Below are 12,380 nucleotides of genomic sequence, written 5' to 3'. Positions count from 1 at the left end.
TTTAATTTTGTAAGTAATTCAAGATACAATTTATTTTAATCACAAAGTAATTAAGGGGGTTTTAATTTTTGAATGGGTACTATTCAAAATTTAGATGTTTGACACTTTTTGAAGTGATATGGGTAGGAACCAATATTATGCCATTTAGAAAGGTTTGTTTTATTTGTTTTTGTTTACATTACAAAATCTCTGGGTGCTATTTATCTTTGTCTTAAAGTGTATTTCATGTAGTCTTTCCAAGTAATTTAGGAAATTCTAATTACTCATTTTTTCAACAAACGAATGTGAGGGATTAATGTGAGCCTTGAACAGTTCTAGGTACTGGGGCTAAAGCACTGACTAGATAGAACAGAAAAATCTTTGCTCTCATGAACCTACTTTCTAGTGGGTTGAGAAAAAAAATAAACAAAAAAACAAATATTGCATCATGTGGTAATGAGTGCCACTGGGGAAATGGTGTCAGCTTGTGAGTATCTCCATATTGTTCAGAAGATTAGTTCTCAAAAATACTAAGGCTGCAAATGGAAACCTGGGTTGGATATATAATGGACTTTTGGTTGACTATTGATTATTGATTGATATGTAATTTGAATGGATTCCCATATTTATTGTCTGCTCTCTTTCATACTACTTTCAATTTCACAATTGTGTTAATAATTCTTAGTGTGGTTCTATTTATTGTTGCTTAAAATAATACCTGCCATAGTGCTTTACAGTTAAAAAACATTTTCATATTTCATTTTTTAAGTGGCCATAGCATAATAGTTATGGTTGAACCATATGAAATTGCTAATATTTAACTATTTTGGACCTACATAAAACAATTCCGTATTGTTCAGTCTAATACTGTGTGCTCTACCTACTTTTAAAAATAAAATGTGTTTACAAAACATGTTTTGTAAACTAAAGCACTATGCACGTTGTCAAGATTTAAATTTTGTTTCTGCCACTCTCTCTTAGCTATAGAACAGTTACTTACCCTTGTTGTGCCTCATTTCATCATGTGTCAGTAAGAGTAACAATTAATAATACCTCATAGAGTTGTGAGGGTTACGTGACATTATACCGGGGGTGCCAAAAAAATGCATACAAGTGGACACTTTGGTCAGCGCTGCTTAAGCAGTAGTTCGCCGTCATCAGAAGTGTCTGGACGCTGATGGTGACCACTTTGAGCACCTCTTGTAATTGCAGACGTCAAACGTGACTTGTATTCATCGTTTGTTAATGGTATATATTGGGTATTATCATTTTAATAGTTTTCCTTTCTTAGAATACGTATACATTTTGGGGGCCCCTCTGTATATGTAAGAGTGCTTAGAAAAGCACCCAGCACCAAGTAAGGGCTCACTCAGCGTTAGCTAGTACTACGCGTGCCACAGGCCTCGGCATTCTCAGTTTTACAGTTAGCTCAACTTACAGAGTTAACCTTGTTTTCGTAGACTGTTTTGACATCCATAAAGAAAAATGACAGAAATTTGTAAACTGAGATATGATAGGTAATTGTGACTTAGTGTTACCTTAGAAAAGGTACTAGTGGCATTTTTATAACTGATTTGTTGAGGAATTAATGAACATAAATAATAAGTGTTGACCTCAAAATTTCTAAGGATATAAGCACAGCTTTAAATTATATTCAAAAAAGGAACAAAAATAAATGTTAAAAAGCAGTCAAAAATAGTTTTTAAAAAGCATCTAAAGGCAGTTAAAACATAACACACTCAAGCCGCTGGTTCACACCTCCCTAGTCAACATTTCCACGTGGGTACCTAACAGGCATCTCAGTTGTTCTTCGGACATTCATTCCCCTTTCAGTAAGTGGCTACTGTGTTCTTCCAGTTGCTCAAACCAGAAACCTCGCAGGCATTCTTCCCTCCTCTCTTTCACTCTACCCTGCATCCAAATCATAGGGAAGTGCTGGCAGCTCTACCCACGACACGTGCAAGCTCTAACCCCACACCATCTCCACTGCTGCTGCTCTGCTCCAAGCCATGCTCGTCTTTCCGTAGCTTTAATCATTGGTTTTCCCGCTTCCACCCTTTTCCTCCCTTCCGTCTGCTTTCACATAGCAGGCCAAGTGAGCCTTTTCAAGTGTAAATCAGAAAATTAAATCGTATGTCTGCCCTGCTCAAAACCTTTCAAAGACTTGCCTTCTCGTTCAGAGTAAATGCCGAGGATCTTAGTAGCCCTCAAGGTCCTAGAAGCCTGACGGGGACTAACCTCTCTGAGCTGTTTGCCTCTCCTCCCTTAGTTTAGGGCGTTCCAGGTACAGGGGGCACCTTGAAATTTGCTCTTCTTGCTGCCTGGAGACTCTTCCCCCAAGTATTTCCTGCTGTCTCCCTCACTTCCCAAGGATCTGAGCTCAGACATCCCTGACCAGCACCCTCCCCGCCCCCACCTCTTGTTTTCCCTAATATATTATGTATATATTTGTTTATTGTTTCTCTCCCTCTAGAAGGATGGGGGAGAGAAACAGTAAGTGTTCACAGCTGTCTCGTGTACCAGTGCTTGGCACACAGTATGTGATTTCATGTATGTGTTGAATGAATGAATGTATTGCATCTTTTGGCAAGGCTAGCTCAGCTCTCTCACTGCATTTGATATTGTAGATTTCTCCCTTCATTTGGCTACTCTCATTTTTCCTTCTAACTTCCTCTCTTTCTTCTTCACGTTTCCCCCCTACCCCCACTTCTGTGTACCCCTTTGAAGATTCTCCAGGTCTCCTTGCTTTTTTCATCATCCCACTTTACGTATTATTCCTGGTCAATTCTGTTCATGCTCTGTGATTTCATTACTAGCTCCCTATTGATGAGTCCCAAATTTACACCTGCCCCACAGCTCTAGATCTAGGTATATGTTTAGGCAGCTGGCTTGAATGTTGTCACACATTGTTTTTCTCTGCAAATCTGCTCTGTTACTGTTACTGTTCCTTGCCTTGGTTAATGAGGCACTCACTAATCCAAGCCAGGAATGGGGGAGTCATTCTGGAGTTACCTCTCCCTCACTGTTCACATCCAGTTGTTCACTAAGTCCTTTCCATTTCAGCACTTTTATTTCACACGTGCTTTCCATGTCCTGTGTCTTAGTTGAGGCTTCCATGGGCGCTTCCTCATGGACCATTGAATTAGTTACCTGGCTGGTTTGACTCGGCCCTTCCCAAGCCATTCTTCACACAGTGGGATGTTTGCAGAATGCTGCTTTCATCCCCTTTAGCAGTGCTTCTACCCTATGGCCCAGAACCCTAGGGATGGCCAGCAGTGACATCTGAGGGCTTTTGTGACCTATGGTTATCTGGGCTGCACACATAATACTCTCGCTCAACAGTATTGCTTAATAGATTAAAAAAACAACAACTAAGTAATGTAAAGCATACCCTTTTCATTCTTTTTCTGAAGAAATGTAACATGTAGTAAAAGTTTCTTTTTCTGGTGGTTTATTATTTTGTTGTTGGTCATTACAAAGGGATCTTCATAATACTAAGTACCACTGAGCTAGAAGATGACATAAAAATAACTTTGCACCACCTGGCCTCCCCCAAACTGAACCTTTGGTGCACTCCATGCTTGGACATGCTCCATAGGCCACACTGTTTCCTCTGTTCCTGACACTTCCACTCCCTGCCCCCTCCAGACACCTCTAAAATAGCTACTTCTTAAAATCTTTCCCGATCATCATAAAACCCAAACTCCTTTCCAAGGCCTTACATAATTTTTCCAATTTTATCTCCCTCTGCTGTCCCCCCTTTCACCAGGGTTTTCCCGTGGCTGCCTTTTCATTCATTAAGATTGCAAATCTTATGGTGATGGAAGGAGAACTGACTCTGGGTGATGAACACACAATGGGATTTATAGATGATGTAATACAGAATTGTACACCTGAAATCTATGTAATTTTACTAACAATTGTCACCCCAATAAATTTAATAAAAAATAAAAAAAAAGATTGCAAATCAAATTTACTTATTTCATTTCATTTAATCCTCACATTAACACTGTGAGGAAGGTATTAATACATTGCCACCAGTTTACAAATGGGAAACTGACATACATAGAGAGACTAACACGAAACTACCGTGTTTCCCCGAAATAAGACCTAACCTGAAAATAAGCATGATTTTTCAGGATGACATCCCCTGAATATAAGCCCTAATGCGTCTTTTGGAGCAAAAATTAATATAAAACCCGGTCTTATTTTCGGGGCAACACGGTAGCAAATGGCAGACCTAACGCTGAAGCCCAGGCTTTTAACACAGTACTGCTTCCTGGTGTCCCCAGATCCTTCTGACTTTTCAAGAGAAGTCAGAAATCTGGAACTTTTATGCTATTTCCCAGTTTTAAATTGTTGATAGTTCACATTTAAAAACCAAACACAAAAAGCAGTACAGACCAAACAAAGCAGGTCTAAGGGGCTGATTTGGTTTACATGGTCTTTCTCTGACCAGACCTGGAGCTGCTTTTGGTTCTGCCCTTAAGCTCCTGGCACTCAGATGCTGGATGGATGGTTGCATGAACAATTGCAACAGTCATTTTCTCCTCGGCCTCCCTTTCTTGCTGTACAATAAAATAAAATAATGCCTTATGTGTCTGTTGCACGTTGCAGTCATAAAGTGCTTTCATGTACATTGTTTGACTTTTTTTAAAAGTCTCAACTGGTACTGCCACCACCAAACTGCATGTTTCCCAGTGCATCCGAGGGCGTAAAACACAGGAAGTAAACCACAGAATGATACGTAAGGCTCATTCTCATCTGCTTTTCAATATTAATTAATATTGCTATCTCCCCACTCATCTCCGTGTGCCGAGCTCCATGTGTGAGGAACCATGCTTTTAAACATTCAGTATTACTTATTTTAAATTCGTGAGGCAATGTACACACTACACATTGTGCAAAATTTATGGAAAACACAGTACTGTAGATCCTGGGGTTTTGTTTATTAGATCTTGACTCTTCTGCATTTTTACATGTTTTTTATTTTTTTGTTTCTAAGTTTATATAAATTATGTAAATAATTTATAAATAACAGGGACTTTTATACCACTTAAAATTCAATTTTAAGGTAATTTTTGTAAAAGAGTGTAATGATTACAAACATAAAAACTGTGTACTCAATTCTCCATTTTCCTCAAAAAGTCAGCTCCTTGTTCTCCTTTTTTTTTTTTTTTTGGAACAATTTTATTCCCTTTCCATCTCCTGAAAGTGGGAGCGGGTAATTAGCTAAACCATTTAATATGGGTGAAGAAAAACATGAAATCAGTTGACAACCCTGGTGCTCACAGAAGACTGTATCTTCCAAAGACGCTGCTTTAGGAACTTGATGAATTACATTTATTTCTATATCTGGGAAGCATGCTGTCAGGGTCAGGCTGTAAGAATCGGTCCTTAAAGTAGCTCCTGTGTTTCCCTGAAAAGAAGACCGGGTCTTATATTAATTTTGGCTCCAAAAGACACATTAAGGCTTATGTTCAGCGGATGTCATGCTAAAAAATCATGCTAGGGCTTGTTTTCTGGTTAGGCCTCATTTTCTGGGGAACATGGTATATCCTCTAAGGCCCTGATGATGGGGGTGATGACGGTAGGGAGAACAGGAGACCGTGTTACAGGGACTGGGATGGGTGACTGCAGGTGCAATATGACTGCAGGTGCAGGTTCAGTTCAACGTGTGTTATTTTATAATCCAGATTCACTGGGCCCTCAGGAAAACCCAAAGTTTGGCTTGAAGACACACCCCTGATAGTGTAGGACAGCAGTTAAGGAGCCCAAGTCAGGAATGGTTAGAGACTCTGCTCCAGGACGAAGGGTGGGCTTCTGATGGAGCACTGGATTGGAAGACATGAGATGTGGGTTCGTGTTTTGGTTTTGCCACCAACTAGAGATGTGACTTTGGTTAACACACTTAGCACTTTCTGGGTCTCAACTTAATCTATAAAATGAGAAAATCAGACTACATGATTCCAAGGTCTTAGGTATTTTAAATTTGTCTCTGTTAAAGCTCTGTGGGCAATTGAGTCCATTACCAGTTATCAGGAGGATATACGACCAAGTGAATAGTCACAGGTTTGTCAGGCAGCCTCCTTCAGGGTGTTATTCGTGTTTCCTAACAAATCAAATGGCAGAGAGAGCTTTTGATGAAACAGGAGTCTCCTGCCTCGCTTCTTTCCTTCCCATCCCATCCCAGCAGTCCACAGACAACCTTTTCAAACTATGACTGTTTCTGTTTTTAGCTTCTTGTGGAGTTACTTCCATAGGTTTAATAATATGTGTAAACTTCTGTTCCTTATTTATCAACTGTAGATAATATCTTTGGATTTTTTAATATGAAAAATAAGAATTTAACTGATATTTTCTACCCTCTCCTCTCCATCTCCCATTATTTGATATTTTGTTGTTTTTGAGTCCTAATTATCTTTATAATTTTAAATGATAGACTTTTATTTTTTGATCTGTCAACTTTCAATAGGGTTTCAGTTTGCCATTTTAAAAAATGGGTTTATAAGTGTTTCTGAACTTCTTTCTGTATTCCATCTTCTGGGAACTATACTTTATTTTTTTTATTATTGTTATTTTAAGCTGTACTTTACTTTTACATTGTCAGGGTGAAGGTTTTCATTCTGTCCTCCATCCATCACCAAGTATTATGTACTTATCTGTATGTTTAGAGTGCTGTTTTTACTGCATTACCTTTCTATGCCTGCTGTAATAGCAAGTCCAGAATTATAATTGTATAGTGACTTAAAGTTTTGTCCTTAAATGATAAGCAAATCATTGGATATGTGTCAAAGACTTAGCTTAGTAAACCAGTCATTTACTCATTTATACAACAGATATTTATTGAATATCAGGATTGTTATCGCATTGCTGTTTATAACAGTGAAAAATAAAAAACAAATGAATGTCTTTTGGGAATTAGTAAATACTGTACATTTTTATAGGGAACGCTATGTAAACATTAAAAAGTGATATAAAAATGTTAACATGAAAATTAGAAATTTTTATTACTACATTTTCAAACGTTTATAAAATAGTATGTTCACTGTAGCCTCGCTTTAGTTTAAAAACAAAACAAAACAAAGCCAACCATGTAAGAAACTCGATTAGGGGTTCTGGTAGAAGCATACTGTGTACACCAAATTGTTAGCTCGGTAATGTGGCCGTCTTGGATGGTGGTTTCTGTTCTTTTTTGTTTTTACTTACCTGTATTTTCTTAGTTACCCCAAAGAACACGTGTCACTTCTGTAATAAATTTTTTAAGCTAAAGATAAAGAAATTAGAGTTGCCAGTCATAGTGTTTTCTTGGAATACTAATGCTAAAATAATCTAGGAGTACCCAATAAGAATTCAGTAAATGTTTGTGGAATGAGAAAAATGATTGAATCGCAGAGGTTCCTAGATTTGTAGTATTGACATTTATACCTTCTTAATTTTATCCAGAGACAAGTTCAGTTATCTCAAAAGAAAAACCATACATTGAACTGTCTGCCAGAATCTAAGAAACAGCTTAGACTGAATGTTGGTTGTGTAATGACAGATCCAGCAGGATTGAGGCTCACCAGACAAGCAGCCAGGCAACAATGCTACGTTTCACAGTAAGCAGATCTGAATAAAAGTGTCCTTTGTGCTTGGCTGAGACTGAGGGGTGGGACTTGCGGCAATTTATGTTATTTCTCCTTAATGGAAATTGAAGCAGCCTCTAATCCTGCTATCACATGACAACTACTTATTTGATTTTTGGTAATTTGGGGAGCAGCTGTGGACAAATGATTTTTCTGCAAAAAGAGCCAGCTGCATTCTGACCCATTTGCAAATAAATGCCTGGGCATGCTAAACTTCCTATCCATCATGTTTCTAATCCCGGGATGGCTTCAGCAACTCACCTGCTTTTTATTGATATTTGTAACTGTTAATAAACATCTGAATATTTGAGAATGCATTTTCTAATCCTTTTTATCATCGTCATCAACATTAATTGGGTACCTTCTCCCACTTAGGGCACTGTGCCAGACAACGGGTTGTAAGCTGTAAGGTGTTGTACAATGTGGATAGACTCCTTTCCTCTTTGACAGGTGGGTCAGCGTTAGCTTTACTTTTAGCAGATGAAATTGCAGTGTAAAGAAGGAATCTGGTGTGGGGGTAGCTGAGAGCTGGGTTGCTTTGGTCCCCCCACTTCTGAATCTGCTTGCTGCCCGGGCGTTCGCTGACGCCCCTTAACTGTGCTGTGTGCTTTTGCAAGCTGTCGCCCCTGCCCGCAGCGCCTTCTTTTATTCTGGCACCTGGCACACTCCTGGCTGAAGACTCCGTCTTCATCGTAGCTACTGGATGTCCTCGTGGTCTTTTCTTCTCAGTGCTCCCTTGGCCCTTAGTGATTATCACGAGAATATGATTCCTTTTCTTTTTTAAATAGCGAAATCCTTTTCACTTAGCTGTCGCTCTTATAACCCAGGGAATTAAGAAACACAATCGGAACTGGGCAGGTAGGGTCTTCATAATGAGTAAAAGAAAGCTTTGCTTTTGATTGTGAACAACTAGGGCAGGGGAGAAGCAGGGTCAGTCTTTCTATCTTTGCATTTTCACAAGGGACAGATTGGTCTGAATTGTATGAACCTCCTTTATTAGAAATTTCTTTAGCAATAATATATAGTGGCCTGTGATTAGAAACAAGTCATTTCATAACAAAACAATACAATGTAGAACCACACTGTTCAGTCAGAGCTACAGCCTCATGTAGCTATTTAAATTAAAACTAATTAAAACTAAATAAAATAAATTGTAATTTTTTAGTCACAGTTGTCACATTTCATGTGGTCAGTAGCTGTATGTGGTTTATTGGCTACTGTTTTGGACAGTGTAAACTTAGAACATTTCCACCATCACAGAAATTTATGTTGGACACTGCTGATCTAAAACGTATCAAAGAGTTGATGCATCTTGAAGCATTTGGTGAAGGCGATTCACCTAACTTCTTCTGTATGCAAGGATATTGCAATTGAAGAATTTTAAGCAACCTGAAATTCCTTGCTTTCTTTATATTCTTTGGTTGTGGCACCCTCTAGTGTTTCAGCTTTGATATAGCTATAGCATCATGAAATCTATGATTTGAGTCCAAGAACATTGAGATATTTTGGAAAATTTTGTGGGTTTATGCATTTTTCTAGAGAGGAGACCTGTAGCTTTCACACATCCTCAAAAGGGCCCATAATTCGAAAAAGGTCAAGACCTATTCTCTGGTACAGGTCCTTGTATGGTCAAAACTCCTACTTTGTGACCTATAAGAAGCATTTTTTCTCCCAATACGAAAATCTGTAACTCTCCCTTTGGCATTTCTATGCTTTACCTGTCCTTTTATGTGGAATAACAACAACAGGTTACACTTAGGCAAACACTCATTATGTACCATGTCCCATTTTTAAGCCCTGGTACATATATTAACTCAGTTGATCCTCACAATAATTACATTAAGTAGGTTCTATTATTCTCCCCATTTGAAAGATGATAAAACTAAGGCATATTAGTCAAGTGGAACTTGTCTGAGGTGCTAGTGCGTGTCAGGGCAGGGGTCTGAATGCAGGACGCCGGCTGCTCCCTGCTGTAACAGTGAGCAGGAGCCCGTACGCAGGTATGAGGTGGGATGCGGAGGAGACTTCCCGCCCTTGTACGCTTTGGGTCCAGTTACATAATAAGAAAAAAAATAAATAGCAAATCGCTGCAAGCCGTCCTGGAAGTTAGAGTTAGCACCTAGGATTGATTACCAGTCGATACGCGCAGATCTCATAGTCAGCGCAGATCTCATAGTCAGCCGAGAACTACGTGATGGATGCAGGACGAGGCTGCTGGCGCTCCCGCTTTTTCTGTGACTTGTCCAAGCACCTAACCTAGTCTCTTCAGTGAATAATATGAAAAATCTTTCTGTGACTTTTTGTTGTTATTTCCATAAAAAGATATTTGTTGTATTATTGTGATGTCGATTTTAAGGTTTGCTGGAATGTTAAATGTATTAAGTACCTAAAGAGTGGGTAAGATAGACTCAAGCAGATAAAAGTTTGTGTTTGTATCTCCTACTTCCCTTTCTGTCTGTAGCCATTTCTCACTTCTAAGTGTCCCATTTCTCGCTTCATGAGGCATTTTATACTCTCTAACTTCGCCTTGTTTTAATCATTCATCAAACTCGGGATTTTGAATTCACCTTCCATCAGTGTAGGGAAACAGAAACCCAAGTGGTGCTCTTATAAAAATTTTCCATTGAATCGCTTTATTGACGGTACACAATGTCAATCCATTTTATTGACTTACGCAAGTCAGTGTAAAATTTTTGCTGCTTACCAGCACTCTATGAGGAATTTCTGATGAGGGTTACATTTTTTTTCTTCCCATTGTATCAATCAGGGCCTAGTAAACCATAGAAGGTATTTCAGAAAATTGAATTTTGGGACTTGGTTACGCAGGTGTTGAAGACCGAAAGAGCAAAACGTAGACACTGAGGCAATGCAGATATTCAGAACTACAGGAAGCAGCTACCACCCCTAGCGCTGGGGGAACAGACGACCAGAACCTAGGAGCTCAGAGCTGGGAATCTGATGTCTGAGTGGGATGCCACGCAGCTGGGGCTCAACCACCAGGGGAGAAGGGGCACAGCTGGAGTTGGGAGAGGAAGCTGGCCCCTGTTGCTGGAGCAACACTGATAGGAGTGAAAACAGCAAGGAAATCCCTTCCCTCCTCTCCGCACCTCACACCACTGCCTCCCCTTGGTAAAACCTAACAGGAAGCTAGCAGGCAAGTTTGGTAAACAGGGTTTGCTGACCAAGTCCAGAGCTGGGTGTAGAGCAGTTCAGATCAAATATAGAAGTGAGAGATAAGCGATGAATAGCCAGCATGACCTTATTGGGGAATTACAGGAACTGTAATTGCCTGGGGCTTAGCTTTAGTAATTAAAATGTGCAGCCAGTTACCCACAAGCATTTATTAAGGAGCAAATTATGACAGCTGCTATTCATAGAGACTTTAATGGACCTAAGCCCTGCTTTCCGTGAGCTTACAGTATTGTTTTCACAAAACCATCCACTCATCCTTGAGTCATCATGAAGTTGTGTGGTAAAGCTTGTTTTTCTCACGTATTATGTAAAATCATAATTATTAACTGGATTATTGGGCTGTTATTGATATTAATATTAATGAATATTTTACAAGTTTTGTCAACATATTGGAATGAAAAATATTGTGTGATTGCAGCTATACAAAATTCTGTTACTTTCATATGCTCCAAATTAGTTAAGTTAGTCTTAAGGCAAGACTGTTACTGAACTTGAACTGCACTATTCTCTTGGTTCTTAGCATAAGGAAGGGACTTGTTTTTCTAGTGGCAATTTGCTCTAGCATGTCATTAAGTTTCCAAAGGATCAGTTCAGAAGGCTATATTACAGTTACTGGTTTTTAAAGTTCATTTTGTTAAAAGTCAAAGTGATACATTCATGTGATAAAGGATCAAATAAAAATATTTACAATAAAAATCAATGGCTTTTTGCCACATTTTTCCCCTACCCCCAGTTCCACTTTTTAGAGACAGTTACTTGAACTGTTTTTGTTTTCTAGTTTAACTATTTTGTTTATAGTATTATCAAACAGTAACTCCTCCATAACTCTAAATAATGTGTCTATACCACTTTTTCTTGGTTTATCAAACTTAGCCATTTTTGACTTCATTATATCAAAGAAAGGATGACCTTTCTTTCACAGTATTCCTCGTTTCCCCTCTGCTTTTTTTTTTTTTTTTTTTTTTTTTTTTAAGATTTTATTGGGGAAGGGGAACAGGACTTTATTGGGGAACAGCGTGTACTTCCAGGCCTTTTTTCCAAGTCAAGTTGTTGTCCTTTCAATCTTAGTTGTGGAGGGTGCCGTTCAGCTTCAAGTTGTTGTCCTTTCAGTCTCAGCTGTGGAGGGCGCAGCTCAGCTCCACGTCCAGTTGCCATTTTCTAGTTGCAGGGGGTGCAGCCCACCATCCCTTGTGGGAGTCGAACTGGCAACCTTGTGGTTGAGAGGATGGGCTCCAACCAACTGAGCCATGTGGGAGCTCAGCAGCAGCTCAGCTCAAGGTGCTGTGTTCAATCTTAGTTGCAGGGGGCGCTGCCCACCATCCCTTGCGGAACTTGAGGAATTGAACTGGCAACCTTGTGGTTGAGAGCCCACTGTGCCATGTGGGAATCGAACAGCAGCCTTTGGAGTTAGGAGCATGGAGCTCTAACCGCCTGAGCTACCGGGCCGGCCCCTCCCCTCTGCTTTTGATAGTTGCACTGTAATACCAGATTCTTCAATCTGCTCTTGCTAGCATCTTCAGACTCCCTCTCTGTGTAAAGATAGAATATTGATTGGTACATTGGTGCTCCTAGCCGTTCATC

General features: G+C 39.4%; 1 protein-coding gene across 3 annotated transcripts in view; it reads left to right on the top strand.

The window, feature by feature from the left end:
* NRF1 (nuclear respiratory factor 1) overlaps nucleotides 1-12,380 on the top strand; it is a 117,015-nt gene that overhangs the window by 19,541 nt on the left and 85,094 nt on the right. The window contains exons 2-3 of one of the 3 annotated variants that reach the window (XM_019751361.3): nucleotides 7,426-7,580; nucleotides 7,983-8,057. The exons of 1 other annotated variant lie outside the window; for it this stretch is intronic. The gene's annotated coding sequence lies outside the window, so the exon portion shown is untranslated. The remainder of the gene's footprint in view (nucleotides 1-7,425; nucleotides 7,581-7,982; nucleotides 8,058-12,380) is intronic. One more of the 3 variants, XM_019751370.3, reaches the window with a different exon arrangement.

Source organism: Rhinolophus sinicus, chromosome 8, assembly GCF_057876585.1.
Source record: "Rhinolophus sinicus isolate RSI-liver-muscle chromosome 8, RSI-T2T, whole genome shotgun sequence".
Classification (NCBI taxonomy): Eukaryota; Metazoa; Chordata; class Mammalia; order Chiroptera; family Rhinolophidae; genus Rhinolophus; species Rhinolophus sinicus.
This window is presented reverse-complemented; position numbering and strand designations above follow the sequence as displayed.